This window comes from Orcinus orca, chromosome 9 (assembly GCF_937001465.1).
Source record: "Orcinus orca chromosome 9, mOrcOrc1.1, whole genome shotgun sequence".
NCBI classification, from domain to species: Eukaryota; Metazoa; Chordata; class Mammalia; order Artiodactyla; family Delphinidae; genus Orcinus; species Orcinus orca.
The window spans coordinates 87720060-87735446 of NC_064567.1; the positions used below are offsets into that span (position 1 = coordinate 87720060).

Here is a 15387-nt window from a genome sequence, read left to right on the forward strand (position 1 = left end):
AAAGTTACAGACTGTAATAAACAGATAGGCAACCCTTGGCTACTTCTATTTCATCAGCCCTGAAAAATATGGCTCAGTGAATCATTTTTATCACTTAAGAATGAAATATTAAACCAGAATCCCAATTTTTAGACTAAAAATATTTTAATCTGCTATAATTTATTGATTGTCTTTAAAGATACATTTATATCTACTCCCTAACTCCTTTAGAAAAACACTTCTGTTTTACACCTTAATTTTCCCCTCCTCCTTCGCAGTACAGCACAAGTGAACAGCAACACCCAGTTACCAAGCAGATAATATACTTGTCCTTTTAGGAGAGGACTGACAACGCTATCTACAACAGAAATGTAAGCGCCAATTCAATTTAATTAAAAGATCATTGCCGATACTGATTCGGAAAAAAAAGATTATAGACAAAAAGGGAAGGTGAGGTAAAAATAAGAGAGGAAAAAGAGAAGGAAAAAAAAACTAACACATTTCCTTTAAAATATTAACCATTAATATAAAGCACATAATTTTACATGAATAAAACTGATGTGGTCCTATTATCTAGACTATTTCACATATAAAGCTGTTTTCCTATTTGTAAATGTGTTTTCCTATTCAAAATCTTAAGAATTCACATACCAAATATAAAACACGATCCCACTAAATCTATAGGCAGTTTCAGGATTTCAAAGTAGACCTCAATAGTTTGGGGTTTTTTTTTAAAGGGTAAAACAAATTTTAATTTTTAAGAATCTTGATTCTAGAAATCCAAGGAATATGAAATGTAAAGGAAAAAAGGAAAAAAATTAGTTGCATAAACTACAATGGGCCTGTACAGAAATAATATCCTCTCAGTGTTGTTAAAATAAGAGTTTTTCCAAATTTTTTAAGCTAACAACTTCATCCAATGGGCATTATAAAGCTGGCATGAATATCTAATGAGAGCATGGACTCTACCACAGGCTACAGCCAAACTACCACTGGGGAGAGCATATAGCACAGTGGTGAAATTGAGATGATGATAATGAAACTTACCTTGAGGAGTCTTACGTGGATTACAGAGCCTGGCACCTGGTGCCGTAGTGAATGCTCAGTAATGCCCCGTTTAAAAAGAGCATGGCATTTAAGAACTCAGGCTCCAGGATCCGCCGCCAAGCAGCCTAGGATTTGAAAGCAGCCTTCTCCATCATTTTTAACAGCCATATGACCTTGGGGAAATAAACTCTCTAAGCCTCTATCTCCTCTCCTATAAAATGGGGATAATAATTCTACATGAAGGGCTGTTGTAAGGACTTAATGACATAACCCATGAAAGGCACGTAGTGTTGTACTTGGCACGTAGTAATAAGTCCTCACTGCCTAGCAAAGGATGGGATCCTAAATAAATATTTGTTGAATGACCTAATGAGGTATACTAGGTCTGTCCCATTTTAAAGAGCTTTTCTATAGTTTTAATCCACCTTCTCCTTCTTACTACCAACCTTAACATTCACCTTTTTATCACCGTAGTATTGATATTATTATATGTGGATGGAAATTAAACTTTAACCTGTGTCTCAGCCTTCCTTTCCAGAGGAATTATTCTCCGTTTATCAACTAGCCGCTGCAGGAATGAGGTGACACTTGAATTCTTCTTCACTGTGGCAATTTTTCATTCCAAAAAGACAGAAAGTTCACACTTCAGGGTATCTCTATAATATCTGTGCACTTAAGCTGAAAGTCCCCAAGATTAAACTGCATAGCTCTAATGAAGTATATGCCCATCTTACACATATTAGAAAGAAAAGTTAAAGCTCTAAACCATTTTCTGGCTGGTGACTTTGGAAGCTACAAACCAAAAAGGTTTCAAATAATTCATGGAAAGGTTTCCAACATGATTTTCACATTTTTTTTCAAACCTTCAGATCTGTTTATAGCTCCAGAAGGACTGAAAGGTTCAGGAATGTTCACAAATACCACATTAACATTGTATCCACTGAGGGCCATGCACTCCCTCTACACTCCTATCTAATCCTTATCAATACCAGCCAAGGGTCTGATTACTCCCCATGTTCATTCTACCACAATAAACGCCACAGCCCTGGGGGGCTTTGATGTTCATGTCAATATGATTCCAAACACCCTTGGTTAAGGGCCTTGGGCTCCTCAATAGTGTCCTGAACCTCTGATCACCTGAGTCATCTACTACCATGACCACACGTAGGATGCTCTCCTACACACACTGCAAATACGTCCCCCAAATTAGTTGTTTTTCTATATCTATACTGGATATTTCACAGTATCCAGGGCCCTATACTTTATTTTTCTGCAATTAATCCCACCAGTCTTTTCCTTTACGAATTACGGTTTTCCTGTTAAACTCACATTTCCTTATTTCACAAATAAATAAGCAAGTAGTACCTATATCTCTAATACTTCATTTTCTACTCAATAACATGAGTTTGAAGACTCCTGGAACACTTAGGGTCCACAGTTGAACCAATCCCTAAGAACCCTGACAAGGAATAGCAGTGAACAATAACTACTACCAAAACATACTCCAGTAAAGGAGGTGCTTCAAAGATTCAGACTCTAGAAGAGAAACTGGGCAGTCCTGAATCCACCTAGAATCCTAAGAGCAATAGCAAAATAAGCGTAACACAGGGCTCCCATGGAGAGGATCCGCTACCGTGTCCTTTAAGATCACTAAACACCGAGCATGAGCTCACAAAGGACGCTTATTTTTATGACATGGAAATTAAATAAGACATCATAATTGGGCAAACAGTTCTACCTAAACTCGTAGACCTACATCCTTTTAACATCGGTGTTATTCTAACAGATTTACTAAATTTCCTCTCACTTGGCAAATTTGGAGCCATTTCAGGCTACAAGAAACAGGTATGTGCTCAGGTTACTTCAGGTGACAGGATAATACAGCAAGAATACATCTAGAAGTTAAGAGGAGGAAAAAAATGCCTCAGTAGGCCTCAGAACCAGAATCCTGTTCAGAAGACGGGGCAGCTCTTGAAACCCAGTTACAATACCAAGTGCTCTGAGGGACTGTTCTCCACCTTAACCTTTCCCCATCCTGGCGGTCAAAACCTCTGACGCTAATTCCATTTCTCCCTTCGCTACCAACTCGTAACTACTTCTCTTTACTTCACATGTTCACAGATTCTACTGCCTTGGAATGCATACTTATGGCCTTCTCTCACCTTAAGCGAGTATCTTTAAGGGGCTCCTGCTTAAGCTCACAAGAAGGCCTGCAGACACTTTTCCTGCTCAGGTGTCAATCCATGATACTACCATCTGGGACCAAGTATTGAGGTCCTGACTCAAAATTCAAGAGACTGACACAAAAGAGACTCTTCATAAAGGGACAGGAGTAAAGCAAGCTCTCTGAGACATCTAGGAAGATCAATGATTAACTGCTCCCAACATCCTGAAGATCAGTCTAGCCTAAAAAGGAGTCCCTGTTATCCCAGCATTCATTATTCAAGTTTTCTTTGTGATCAGAATGCACAGAAAAGCAAAAATTGTGCAAAAAATGACCACTGATAAACTGACCATTCAAACAACTGTCCCTGATATTCACCAGCCTCTACCCCCATCCATCAAATGCCTTCTCTGTTCAGTCTCTCACTGATGGTCATACAGCCCAACAATTCAAACAAAATGCAAGGCCAGAGCAAAGTGAACACTGAAAATCTGAAACAAAGGATGGAACTTTAGACAAAGATGACGGACAATACTAAAGAAATGTTAGAATCCCAGGCAAACCCACTGACAAATGACAATATAGAAAGGAGTTAAGAAGGTTAGTAATTGTTAAGAGTAATCAACAAGGACAATAATATGCTAAGTGTCTCAGGAATGATAATTATTTGATTATGAGAGACTACTGGGGGAAAATAATAATACTCTTAAATAGTCTGCAAAAATATCCAACATTACAATTGCATTACTACTTAAAAGATATCCAGTCACATTATTACAGTCACCCCCTGGTATTCATGGGGTGGGGGGGGCTGATTGGTTCCAGGACTCCCACCCCCACCCCCTACCCACTGCTGATAACAAAATCCACGAATGCTCAAGTCCCTTATATAACTGAGGTAGTACAGGCAGCCCTCAGTATCCATGGATTCAGAACCCACAGGGATCAACTGTATATAAAACTTAATACGAATATGTATGTCAGAAATAATCAGCACTTGATACACTCTTCCTTCTAAAACTCAGTAAACTCAGTACATATTTTTCAACTACAGCTTGAACTTTTGTTAAATAAAATAAGCTTACTTCTAAAATCTGATTTTATTTTTCAAAATAAAGTCTCAATTTCACCCGCCTTCCTTAAAAGCAGTCTTTTTCTGGTATCAAATTTCCTCCTGCTATAGTTCCAAAACAGTATTACTTTATGTTCCTGAATATAGTACAATGCCAACCAACAACAATATGTATGCTCCAAACTCTACAATGGGGCGGGCTGGGGTGGGGGTGGGGGGGAATTGGTGGGGGATTGGAGTAGGAGGAGAAGAAGATGGTCTCAGGCTGGTTAGGCTTCCGGCTTAAAACTTTCCAGGTAGCTAATGCTGCCACTTACAAGAAACTTCACTTCCTAAAGAAAATGTTTTCCTCTGTCAGTTTTAAAATTATTATTCTGAGTGCAACTTATAACCCAAAAGAAATGCTAGTTTAAAAGGAAAGACTTGTTATTGATTTCCAAATCCTAGTAAGGAAAGTGGGTCAATCCCCTAAAATTGGGATTCCCCTTCTCACCCACCCCCTGGAAGCCACCAAGCAAGAAGGCAGACAAAAGAGACCAATGCTAGGGTTGTGTCTGCACCAGGCCAAGACCCCAGATCATCCATTCTAACACTGTATGGAGCACCATAAAACTTTAAGTTCATCACACAGTACTTGTTACCGATGCTTGGTTATTTTTATGTTGAGGAATTTCAGAAACAAATACAAAACTGCATTAAAGTGTGAAAATATGAATGTTTAAATAAATTCCTATTTCTATTAGCCTCACCATCAATGACTTCTATTAGCAATGAAATGTAATGAAATTAATCCCTGAAAACTGTCTACAGGTTTCTCACCACAGCAGAGTATCATTAATAGTTAATCTAGCCACTAAACAGAACAAAGGCACTCTTAATCCTCGCTCTGTTGGGGAGACAGAAGAAGTAACACAAGTTCTTAGATAACTGAGCTGTTACACGCAGGGTGAGATCCAATGTTCTATTCACCATGAAATCAAGTTTTAAAACATTCTCTATTTTATACTTACAAAGTAATTATCACCTGTACATTTTACTGGTATAATATATGAATTTTAGAAATTATATCAGAGAATAGTAATCAGAAAAAGGAAGTATTTTTATAATGCTAACCTAAAGATAGTTTTTCTTACTAGATATTAATATACAACTGAAACTACTCGGTTCTCTAAAATTATGACTTACAATGTCCTAAATTAAGACTGTTTAATTTCATTTACAATTTTGGCACATAAAGAACTCTGGGTTCACCAAAGAAGTCAAGGCCCACTCAACCATCTTAAAAAGAAAATTCACTATCTTAAGAGGTGACAAAATTATTGTGCAAGGTTTATTTATATGTGTAAGAAAACAAGCCATATCAAAATGTGTGCGTATAAGGAGGAATTAGTGTCCCCAACTCCTAAGCAACATTAACTTTCAAACTTAGGAACTGAAATTTATGTGATATAGTCCAATTTTTCCACCTTTCTATACTCCTTCAGTAAGAACAGGTACTGAGCTAGGTGTTACCTGAGCAGGGGGAAGAAAAAATATGTCACAAAAATATGTAAGGCAAAATTCCTTCCCTTAGAGAGTTCACAGTCTAATATTTAACATTTAGCTTGAACCAAATAGCTTATTTAAGCCCCTTATATGAATTCATTCATTTAATCCCCACAACAACTGGAGAAGGTACGTACTCAATATTTCCATTTTACATGCATAGAAACTGAAGCTTTGAAAGTTTAAGAAATTTTCTCAAGATTCCAGGGCTAAACAACTCCACTTAGAATAGCATCAAAAATAAAATATTTAGGAATAAATTCAAGCAAGGTGAGAGACTTGTACAATGAAAACTACAAAACACTGTTGAAAAAAGTTAAAGACCCAAATAATTGGAAAGACATCCTGTGTTCATGGATTGGAAGATTTACTATTGTTAAGATGGCAGTATTCCTCAAATTGACCTAAAGAGTCATACAATCCCTATCAAAATTCCAACTGCCTTTTTTTGCAGAAATCGACAAGCTGACCCTAAAATTCATATGGAAATGTCAAGGGACCCTGAATAGGCAAAACAATCCTTAAAAAAGTAGAACAAAGTTGCAAGGCTCATACATAAATTTCAAAACTTACTACAAAGCTACAGTAATCAAAACAGTGGGGAACTGGCATAAAGATAGACATATAGATCAATGCAATGGAATTAGAGTGCAGAAATAAACCCTCACATTACAGTCAACTGATTTTTGACAAGCGTGCCAAGGCCATTCAATGGGGAAAGACAGTCTCTTCAAAAGATGGTGCTCAAAACTGGATGTCCACATGCAAAAGAATAAAGCTGGACTCCTGTCTCACACCATATACAAAATATTAATTCAAACTGGACCAAAGACCTAAATATAAAGGCTGAAAGTGTAAAAATTTTAAAAGGAAACATAGGTGTAAACCTTTATTTTCGATTAGGTTAAAGTTTCTTAAATATGACACCAAAAGCACAAAGAACAGAAGAATAAATAGATGCATTGAACGTAAGAATTAAAAACTTTTGTGCTCGCTTCAGCAGCACATATACTAAAATTGGAATGATACAGAGAAGATTAGCATGGCCCCTGCGCAAGGATGACACGCAAATTCGTGAAGCATTCTATATTTTTTCACAGCAAAGGAAACCATAAACAAGACGAAAAGACAGCCCTCAGAATGGGAGAAAAGATTTGCAAACAGAGCAACTGACAAAGGATTAATCTCCAAAATATACAAACAGCTCATGCAGCTCAATATCAAAAAACCAAACAACCCAATCCCAAAATGGGCAGAAGACCTAAACAGACATTTCTCCAAAGAAGATATACAGATTGCCAACAAACACATGAAAGGATGCTCAACATCACTAATCATTAGAGAAATGCAAATCAAAACTACAATGAGGGGGCTTCCCTGGTGGCACAGCGGTTGAGAGTCTGCCTGCCGATGCGGGGAACACAGGTTCGTGCCCGGGTCCGGGAAGATCCTACATGTGGCGCAGCGGCTGGGCCCGTGAGCCATGGCCGCTGAGCCTGCGCGTCTGGACCCTGTGCTCCGCAACGGGAGAGGCCACAACAGTGAGACGCCCGCGTACCACAAAAAAAAAAAAAAAAAGTACAATGAGGTATCACCTCACGCTGGTCAGAATGGCCATCATCAAAAAATCTACAAACAACAAATGCTGGAGAGGGTGTGGAGAAAAGGGAACCCTCCTGCACTGTTGGTGGGAATGTAAATTGATGCAGCCACTATGGAGAACAGTATGGAGGTTCCTTAAAAAAATAAAAATAGAATTACCATATGATCCAGCAATCCCACTACTGGGCATATACCCAGAGAAAACCATAATTCAAAAAGACACATGCACCCCAAGGTTCATTGCAGCGCTATTTACAATAGCCAGGTCATGGAAGCAACCTAAATGCCCATTGACAGATAAATGGATAAAGATGTGGTACATATATACAATGGAATTATTACTCAGCCATAAAAAGGAACGAAATTGGGTCATTTGTTGAGACGTGGATGGATCTAGAGACTGTCATACAGAGTGAAGTAAGTCAGAAAGAGAAAAACTAATACCATATGCTAACACATATATATGGAATCTAAAAAAAAAATGGTTCTGAAGAACCTAGGGGCAGGACAGGAATAAAGACACAGACGTAGAGAATGGACTTGAGGACACAGGGAGGGGGAAGGGTAAGTTGGGACGAAGTGAGAGAGTGGCATGGACATATATACACTATCAAATATAAAATAGATAGCTAGTGGGAAGCAGCTGCATAGCACAGGGAGATCGGCTCGGTGCTTTGTGACCACCTAGAGGGGTGGGATAGGGAGGGTGGGAGGGAGACGCAAGGAGGAGGAGATAGGAGGATATATGTATGCAAACAGCTGATTCACTTTGTTATACAGCAGAAACTAACACAACATTGTAAAGCAATTATTCTCCAATAAAGATGTTTAAAAAAAAGAAAAACATTTCATAAGACTACAGCTGCCATAGACAGTGATTCCTCCAATGGATCTCGACAAAGTAAACTGTAAACCTCTGGAAAGGACTCACCATTCTAAATGCCATTAAGAACATTCATGATTTTCCAGGGAAGAGGTCAAAATATTAACATTAATAGGAGTTTAGAAGAAATGGACTCCAACCCTTACGAATGACTTTGAGGGGTTCAAGATTTCAATGAAGAATCAACTGCAGGTGTGGTAGAAACAGCAGGAGAACGAGAGTTAGAAGTGGAGCCTGAAGATGTGACTGAATGGCTGCCATCTCATGAGAAGATTTCACGGATAAGGAGTTGCTTCTTATGAATGAGGAGAGAAAGTGGTTCCTTGAGATGGAATCTACTCCTGGTGAAGATGCTGTATAAGATTGTTGAAATGACAACAAAGGATTTAGAATATGGCATAAACTTAGTTGATAAAGCAGCACTAGGATTTGAAAGGATTGACTCCAATTTTGAAAACAGTTCCACTATGGGTAAAATGCATGCTACAGAGAAATCATTCGTGAATGGAAGAGTCAATCATTGTGGCAAACTTCACTGTTGTCTTATTTTAAGAAACTGCCATAGCCTTCCCAACCTTCAGCAGCCACCACCCTGAACAGTCAGCAGCCATCAACCCTGATGCAGAGTCTTCTACTAGAAAAAAGATTGGGGCTTCCCTGGAGGCGCAGTGGTTAAGAATCCGCCTGCCAATGCAGGGGACACGGGTTCAAGCCCTAGTCCGGGAAGATCCCATGTGTCGCAGAGCAACTAAGCCCACGTGTGCCACAACTACTGAGCCTGCACTGTAGAGCCCATGTGCCACAACTGCTGAGCCCACATGCCACACCTACTGAAGTCCGCACACCTAGAGCCCGTGCTCCGCAACAAGAGAAGCCACCGCAATGAGAAGCCTGTGCACCACAGCAGAGAGTAGCCCCCGCTAGAGGCAACTAATGAAAGCCCGCATGCAGCAACAAAGACCTAATGCAGCCAAAAATAAATAAATAAATAAATTTATTAAAAAGAAAAAAGATTATGACTTGCTGAAGGCTCAGATGATGGTTGGTATTTTTAGCAATAAAGCATTTTTTAATTAAGGTATACACATTTGTTTAGACATAATGCTGTTGCATACTTAATAGACTATAGTATAGTATAAATATAACTTTTATATGCACTGGGAACCCCCCCAAAAAAAAAGAATTAAAAACTTTTGTGCATCAAAGAATACTATCAAGAAAACAAAAGGACAATCCACAGAATGGGAGTAAATATTTGCAAGTCATGTAACTGATAAGGGACTAGCATCCAGAATATATAAACAACTCTTACAACTTGGCAATTAAAAAAAAACAACAACAACCCAATTTAAAACTGGGCCAAGGATTTAAATAGACATTTTTTGAAAGAAGAAATACAAATGGCCAAATAAGCACATGAAAAGATGCTCACCATTATTTGTCATTAGGGAAATGCAAATAGAAACAACAATGAAATACCACTTTATAGCCACCAGGATGGCTATAATCAAAAAAACAACTGTTAGCGAGGATACGGAGAATTTGGCACCTTCGTGCATGGCTGGTGAGAATGTAAAATGGTACCTTTGCTTTGGAAAACAATCTGGCAGTCCTTCAGAAATTTAAACCAAGAGTTACCATATGACCCAACAATTCCACTCCTCGTTATAAACCCAAGAGAAAACGTGTTTATACTGTTCACATAAAACCTGTACACAAATGTTGGTAATGGCGTTATTCATAATATCCAAGAAGTGGAAACAACCCATATGTCCATTAATTGATGAATGGATAAACAAAATGTGGTATATCCATACATAAAGAAAATGAAGTACTGATACATGCTACCTCATGGATGAATCTTTAAAACATTACAAAGGGGCTTCCCCAGTGGCACAGTGCTTAAGAATCCGCCTGCCAATGCAGGGGACACGCGTTCGAGCCCCGGTCCGGGAAGATCCCACATGCCACGGAGCAACTAAGCCCATGTGCCACAACTACTGAGCCTTGCGCTCTAGAGCCCGTGAGCCACAACTACTGAAGCCTGTGCACCTAGAGCCCGTGCTCCTCAACAAGAGAAACCAACGCAAGGAGAAGCCCGCGCACCTCGACAAAGAGTAGCCCCCGCTCACCGCAACTAGAGAAAGCCCGCGCGCAGCAATGAAGACCCAATGCAGCCAAAAAAAAAAGTTCTTCCTCACTTCTGGAGATGGGACGTGGAATGAGGAATGGCAGTCGGGGGGATTTTACCATTACCTGCACTTGGATTTTTTATAGGTATTACCTGCGTAATTAAAAATAATTTTCTTAAATAATGTTAACTGTTACCAAAGGATATCCATTTAAAATAAATCCCTTTTGGTACTTTCCTGGTGGTCCGCTGGGTAAGACCCCGCGCCCCCAATGCACGGAGCCGGGTTCAATCCCTGGTTGGGGAAATAGATCCCGCATGCATGCCACAACTAAGAGTCTGCATGCTGCAACTAAGACCCAGAGCAGCCAATAATTAATTAATATTTTAAAAATAATGTCAGGTGGACTTCAGATCTAAATTTAAAGGCAAAACAGTAAAACTTTAAAATAATACAAAGGAGAACATTTTAAAAATTAAATAAAATAGACCCCTTTTGTAGTTACATGGCTTTCAAACGGAGAGTCTACAAAAAGCCTGCCATCAGACCATTATAAAGAGCCTCCAAAATGCCAATTTTCACTTTCAAATAAAATTCACAGTTTAATCAAGGTCAAAGCAGTGTTCTGTTGGAATTGTGAGAGTGTTATACTGAAGGGGAAAAAACAGAACAGCTGAATTATTCTGACACTGTTCTATCATAAGAAAGGGAATCTCATGGAGGTTGTACAAAATTGGTCATTTAAAACTAGCTTTAAAAACTAAATTCAGTCTGCTCCTTCTAATTTTATCATGAACAGGCTCTTAAAACAAAATAAAAGTGCTGAAATAAACTGGTAAACTAAAAAAACAACCTATCTAGGGCGCAGTGGTTGAGAGTGGCGCAGTGGTTGAGAGTGGCGCAGTGGTTGAGAGTCCGCCTGCTGATGCAGGGGACACGGGTTTGTGCCCCGGTCCGGGAAAATCCCACATGCTGTGGAGCAGCTGGGCCCGTGAGCCATGGCCGCTGAGCCTGCGCATCCAGAGCCTGTGCTCCGCAGTGGGAGAGGCCACAACAGTGAGAGGCCCGCCTACCGCAAAAAACAAACAAACAAAAACAGCCTATCTAAAAATATAGGTAATTAATTTAGCAAGCCCCAAATGAGCAAGTCTCAACAAACGGAGAAGGTATGCTTATGAAAGATACACTACTGCTGTAGAAAAACAGAATCCCATACATGACAGTTTAAGATAAAAACAAAAAATTTTAACTAGAGCCATCTGAATCATTAGGTGCTTTTGTTAGACCATGCAAAGGAGGAAGGCATGTGGTCAAAATGCCAGTGCAATTACAAAGCAAGAAGCACTTTCCACAAAAGAACCACAGCAATACAGAGGTCAGTGTAAAATGGCTCAAGAACAGAGTTAAGAAATTCTACTCCTGCTTTTTTCTTTGAAAAATAGCTTCCTTCCAGTCACGTAATTATCCATTTTAATAACAAAATAGTTCCTCAGTTTCCACTGAAATATACCGACCAAAGTTTTTTTTTTTTTTTTTTCCCTACTGAAGTATTTTAACTTGTCTGTTTACCCACCTGTTTCTAAGTCTAACTCAGTCTGAAATTTGGACTGAGACTACAAGGTGTGACAGCAGGGGGTACTATTTGGACTGACAGTATTCTATTTCTTGAGTTAAGGTATGGGTATACAGGTGCCTGTTTTACTGTTCCCTAAACTTACATTCATAATTCATGTAACACATGCATGAAAGATATCACAACTTTAAAAAATGTTTTAACCAGAATAATTAATGAAAGATGTGCCAGGGCAAAAGTGGAACACTGTGCATCTTAAAATTACTACCTAGTCACCTCTTAGTTTTTTCCATTGCTCTCATCACGTATTCTCTGAAATACAGGTAAACCTCAGCTACCAGGGCTTCGAGGAATAAGTGATTTTTTTTAAGATTTATTACTATTATTCTTTTTTTTTTTTTTCTTTTTGCTGTACGCGGGCCTCTCACTGTTGTGGCCTCTCCCGTTGCGGAGCACAGGCTCCAGACGCGCAGGCTCAGCGGCCATGGCTCACGGGCCCAGCCACTCCGCGGCATGTGGGATCTTCCCAGACCGGGGCACGAGCCCGTGTCCCCTGCATTGGCAGGCGGACTCTCAACCACTGCGCCACCAGGGAAGCCCTATTTATTTATTTTATTTAATTTTGGCTGTGCTGGGTCTTAGATGCGGCATGAGGGCTCTTCACTGTGGTGCGTGAGCTTCTCTCCGGGTGTGGCATGAGCGTTTTCTCTTCTCCGGTTGTGGCACACAGGCTCCAGGGCACATGGGCTCTGTAATTGTGGTGCAGGGGTTCCAGAGCGCGTGGGCTCTGTAGTTTGCGGTACGCCGGCTCTACTTGAGGCACACAAGCTCAGTAGTTGTGGCACTCAGGCTTAGTCGCCCCCCGGCATGTGGGACCTTAGTTCCCTGACCAGGGATCGAACCCACGTCCCCTGCATTGCAAGGTGGATTCTTTACCACTGAACCACCAGGGAAGTCCCGGAATGAGTGATTCTGGACAGCCACGTGTTCACAGTTGAAAGATTCCTTACCTCATTTAAACCATTCTGGACTGAAACATTCACACTGAGGATAATACAAAGTTTCTTGGCTACCTTAAAGCCTTTCATTTTAGGCACTACACCCATATTCTCAGGGCCTCTGAAAGGTAGCTTTAAGGTCTGCTTCTGCACTGAGGGCTCCAGATTAAGACAGTGCTTTTTACTTATTGCTCTTCTGTGTTGTCCCATACAGTCTGCCATGTCACTATAGATGCACCCTTCTAACTAGCTCATTCTAAACTGCTGAGAAAACTATCGGTAGGTGGTTTCTCACAATGTACATAAAGTTTTCCTTGAACTATCTGTAACAACTGAATGTCTGAATCCTACATCAATGCTCATGAAGAGTGCCGGTCCTGCTCTCTTTCAAGGGTCCCACTGCCACAGTACATCTGCTTCTCTCTGAACATATGCTTTGTACTTTCCCAAGTGGTAAGCTCTATAACTGTGGCTTGCATACGGAATATAAAAGTATGCCAGGTGGGCTTCCCTGGTGGTGCAGTAGTTGAGAGTCCGCCTGCCAATGCAGGGAACACGGGTTCCTGCCCCGGTCTGGGAAGATCCCACATGCCGCGGAGCGGCTGGGCCCGTGAGCCATGGCCGCTGAACCTGCGCGTCCGGAGCCTGTGCTCCGCAGTGGGAGAGGCCACAACAGTGAGAGGTCCGCGTACCGCCAAAAAAAAAAAAAAAAAAAAAGTATGCCAGGCTCCTCTGTATTACAATGGCAACATTAACCCTTGCTTTTTATTATGTTGGCAATTTGACAGGGATTACGTATGCATCTTCATAAAAACACTATGAGGTAGATACAAACATCAGCTCGATTTTATAGATGAGTAAAGGAGGGTAAAAGCCTAAAATATAAGGTAACATGTTTAAAGTCACCCAGCTATTAAGTGGCTGATACAGAACTTGGCCCTAGGTCTATAAAACTCTGAACTCAATGCTATTATTATCTACAGTAATATACTGACACTCCCAAACTGACCTAATCTCTCAGTTTCAGAAATCCAAATTCCTGAGGTAGGGATTACACTATTCCAATTCATCTTTTTCTAGCCAGGCTACCCCATCCACAAGATGCTAGACCACCTGCACTGGGGTCACGATGCACACCTAATCCAATCCCTTCAGGGGACATAGCACACAACAGAGCCACATCCAACAGGGCTGCCGGGGGGCACCTCCAGTCTTCACGTGTGCTCCGACTTCCTGACAGCCCAAGAAGTTGGAAGAGTGCGTGACTCACATACATCAGGCCCAAACCCCAGAGTTCAAAGAATGGGAATGCAAAGGAAAAATTCCAGTTTGGGTAAGAGTTTTCATCAAGCCCTACGGCACCCACTGCAAATTTCTGTTCCAGTTCACCTCATTATTCAAATTTTTCTACTCAAAATGTTAATTACCTAATGTTTACCAGCACTGTATTTAGGACGGTGCGAATCAAATAAAAAATCCTGTCAAGAGTTCCTTAGGTTTTCTCACCAGAGGTTCTGGTGAAAAAAAATTCACAGTGAAATATTTCTTCCTCTAAAGGTTCCTATGTTGTGTGAGATCTGAAACAAAGGAAGAGCTATGCCTGGACCTCCATCATTTTTGTAAAACCCTTTTTTTCTACAGCTGATGACTAAAATCTCTAATACTGTGTTTCAGCAAATATTCTTCTTTAAAAAAAATTTGTGCTGCTTAACAATCTTAAGTAATCCTTCCCTTATCTAGACTTACAAGCTGCCCAGCGCAGCAGTCACTAGCGACCGTTAGCTACCAAGCACTTGAAATGCGGCAAACCTGAACAGATGCTTAGCACAAAACAGAATGAAAAGTATTTCATTAATACTTTTATGCAGATTACATGTTGATATGATACTATTTTGGATATGCTGGGTTAAACATATTATTAAATTATATTATTGGATTCATGGAATACTATTCAGCTATAAAAAAGAATGAAATTTGGACACATGCTACACATGCATGAACCTTCAAAACATGCTAAATGAAGCAAGCCAGGCACATTAGGACAAATACTGTATAATTCCACTTACATGAAATACCTAGAATAAGCAAATTAAGAGACACAGAAAATAGAGCAGAGATTACCAGGCGCTGGGAAGGGGAAATGGAGAGTTATGGTTCAGAGTCCACGGGGAAAGCGCCTCACTCAAGGTAGTAAGAGGGACTGCAAGAGTTACCTCAAATCCTCAGTACAGAGGACATAAACGCTGCTAGCAAATCAGTTCAGGGTTTTTTAAAGTGCCTCTAATGAACCCTACTGAATTTAACCCCACAAATAGAAAAGTCTGGTAAACTGGTTTACTACCATCAAGCTTAAAAGACAAGTCTTATTTTTTCCTACTGAAGAATGAATTTG

General features: G+C 40.2%; 1 protein-coding gene and 1 non-coding gene across 15 annotated transcripts in view; one reads left to right on the forward strand and one right to left on the reverse strand.

The window, feature by feature from the left end:
• Positions 1-15387, reverse strand: part of SRPK2 (SRSF protein kinase 2) — a 243025-nt gene that overhangs the window by 128122 nt on the left and 99516 nt on the right. The gene's annotated exons all lie outside the window — the stretch shown is intronic.
• Positions 6795-6901, forward strand: LOC117195506 (U6 spliceosomal RNA). Its single transcript, XR_004475229.1, has one exon. It is a non-coding gene; the product is annotated as a U6 spliceosomal RNA (small nuclear RNA).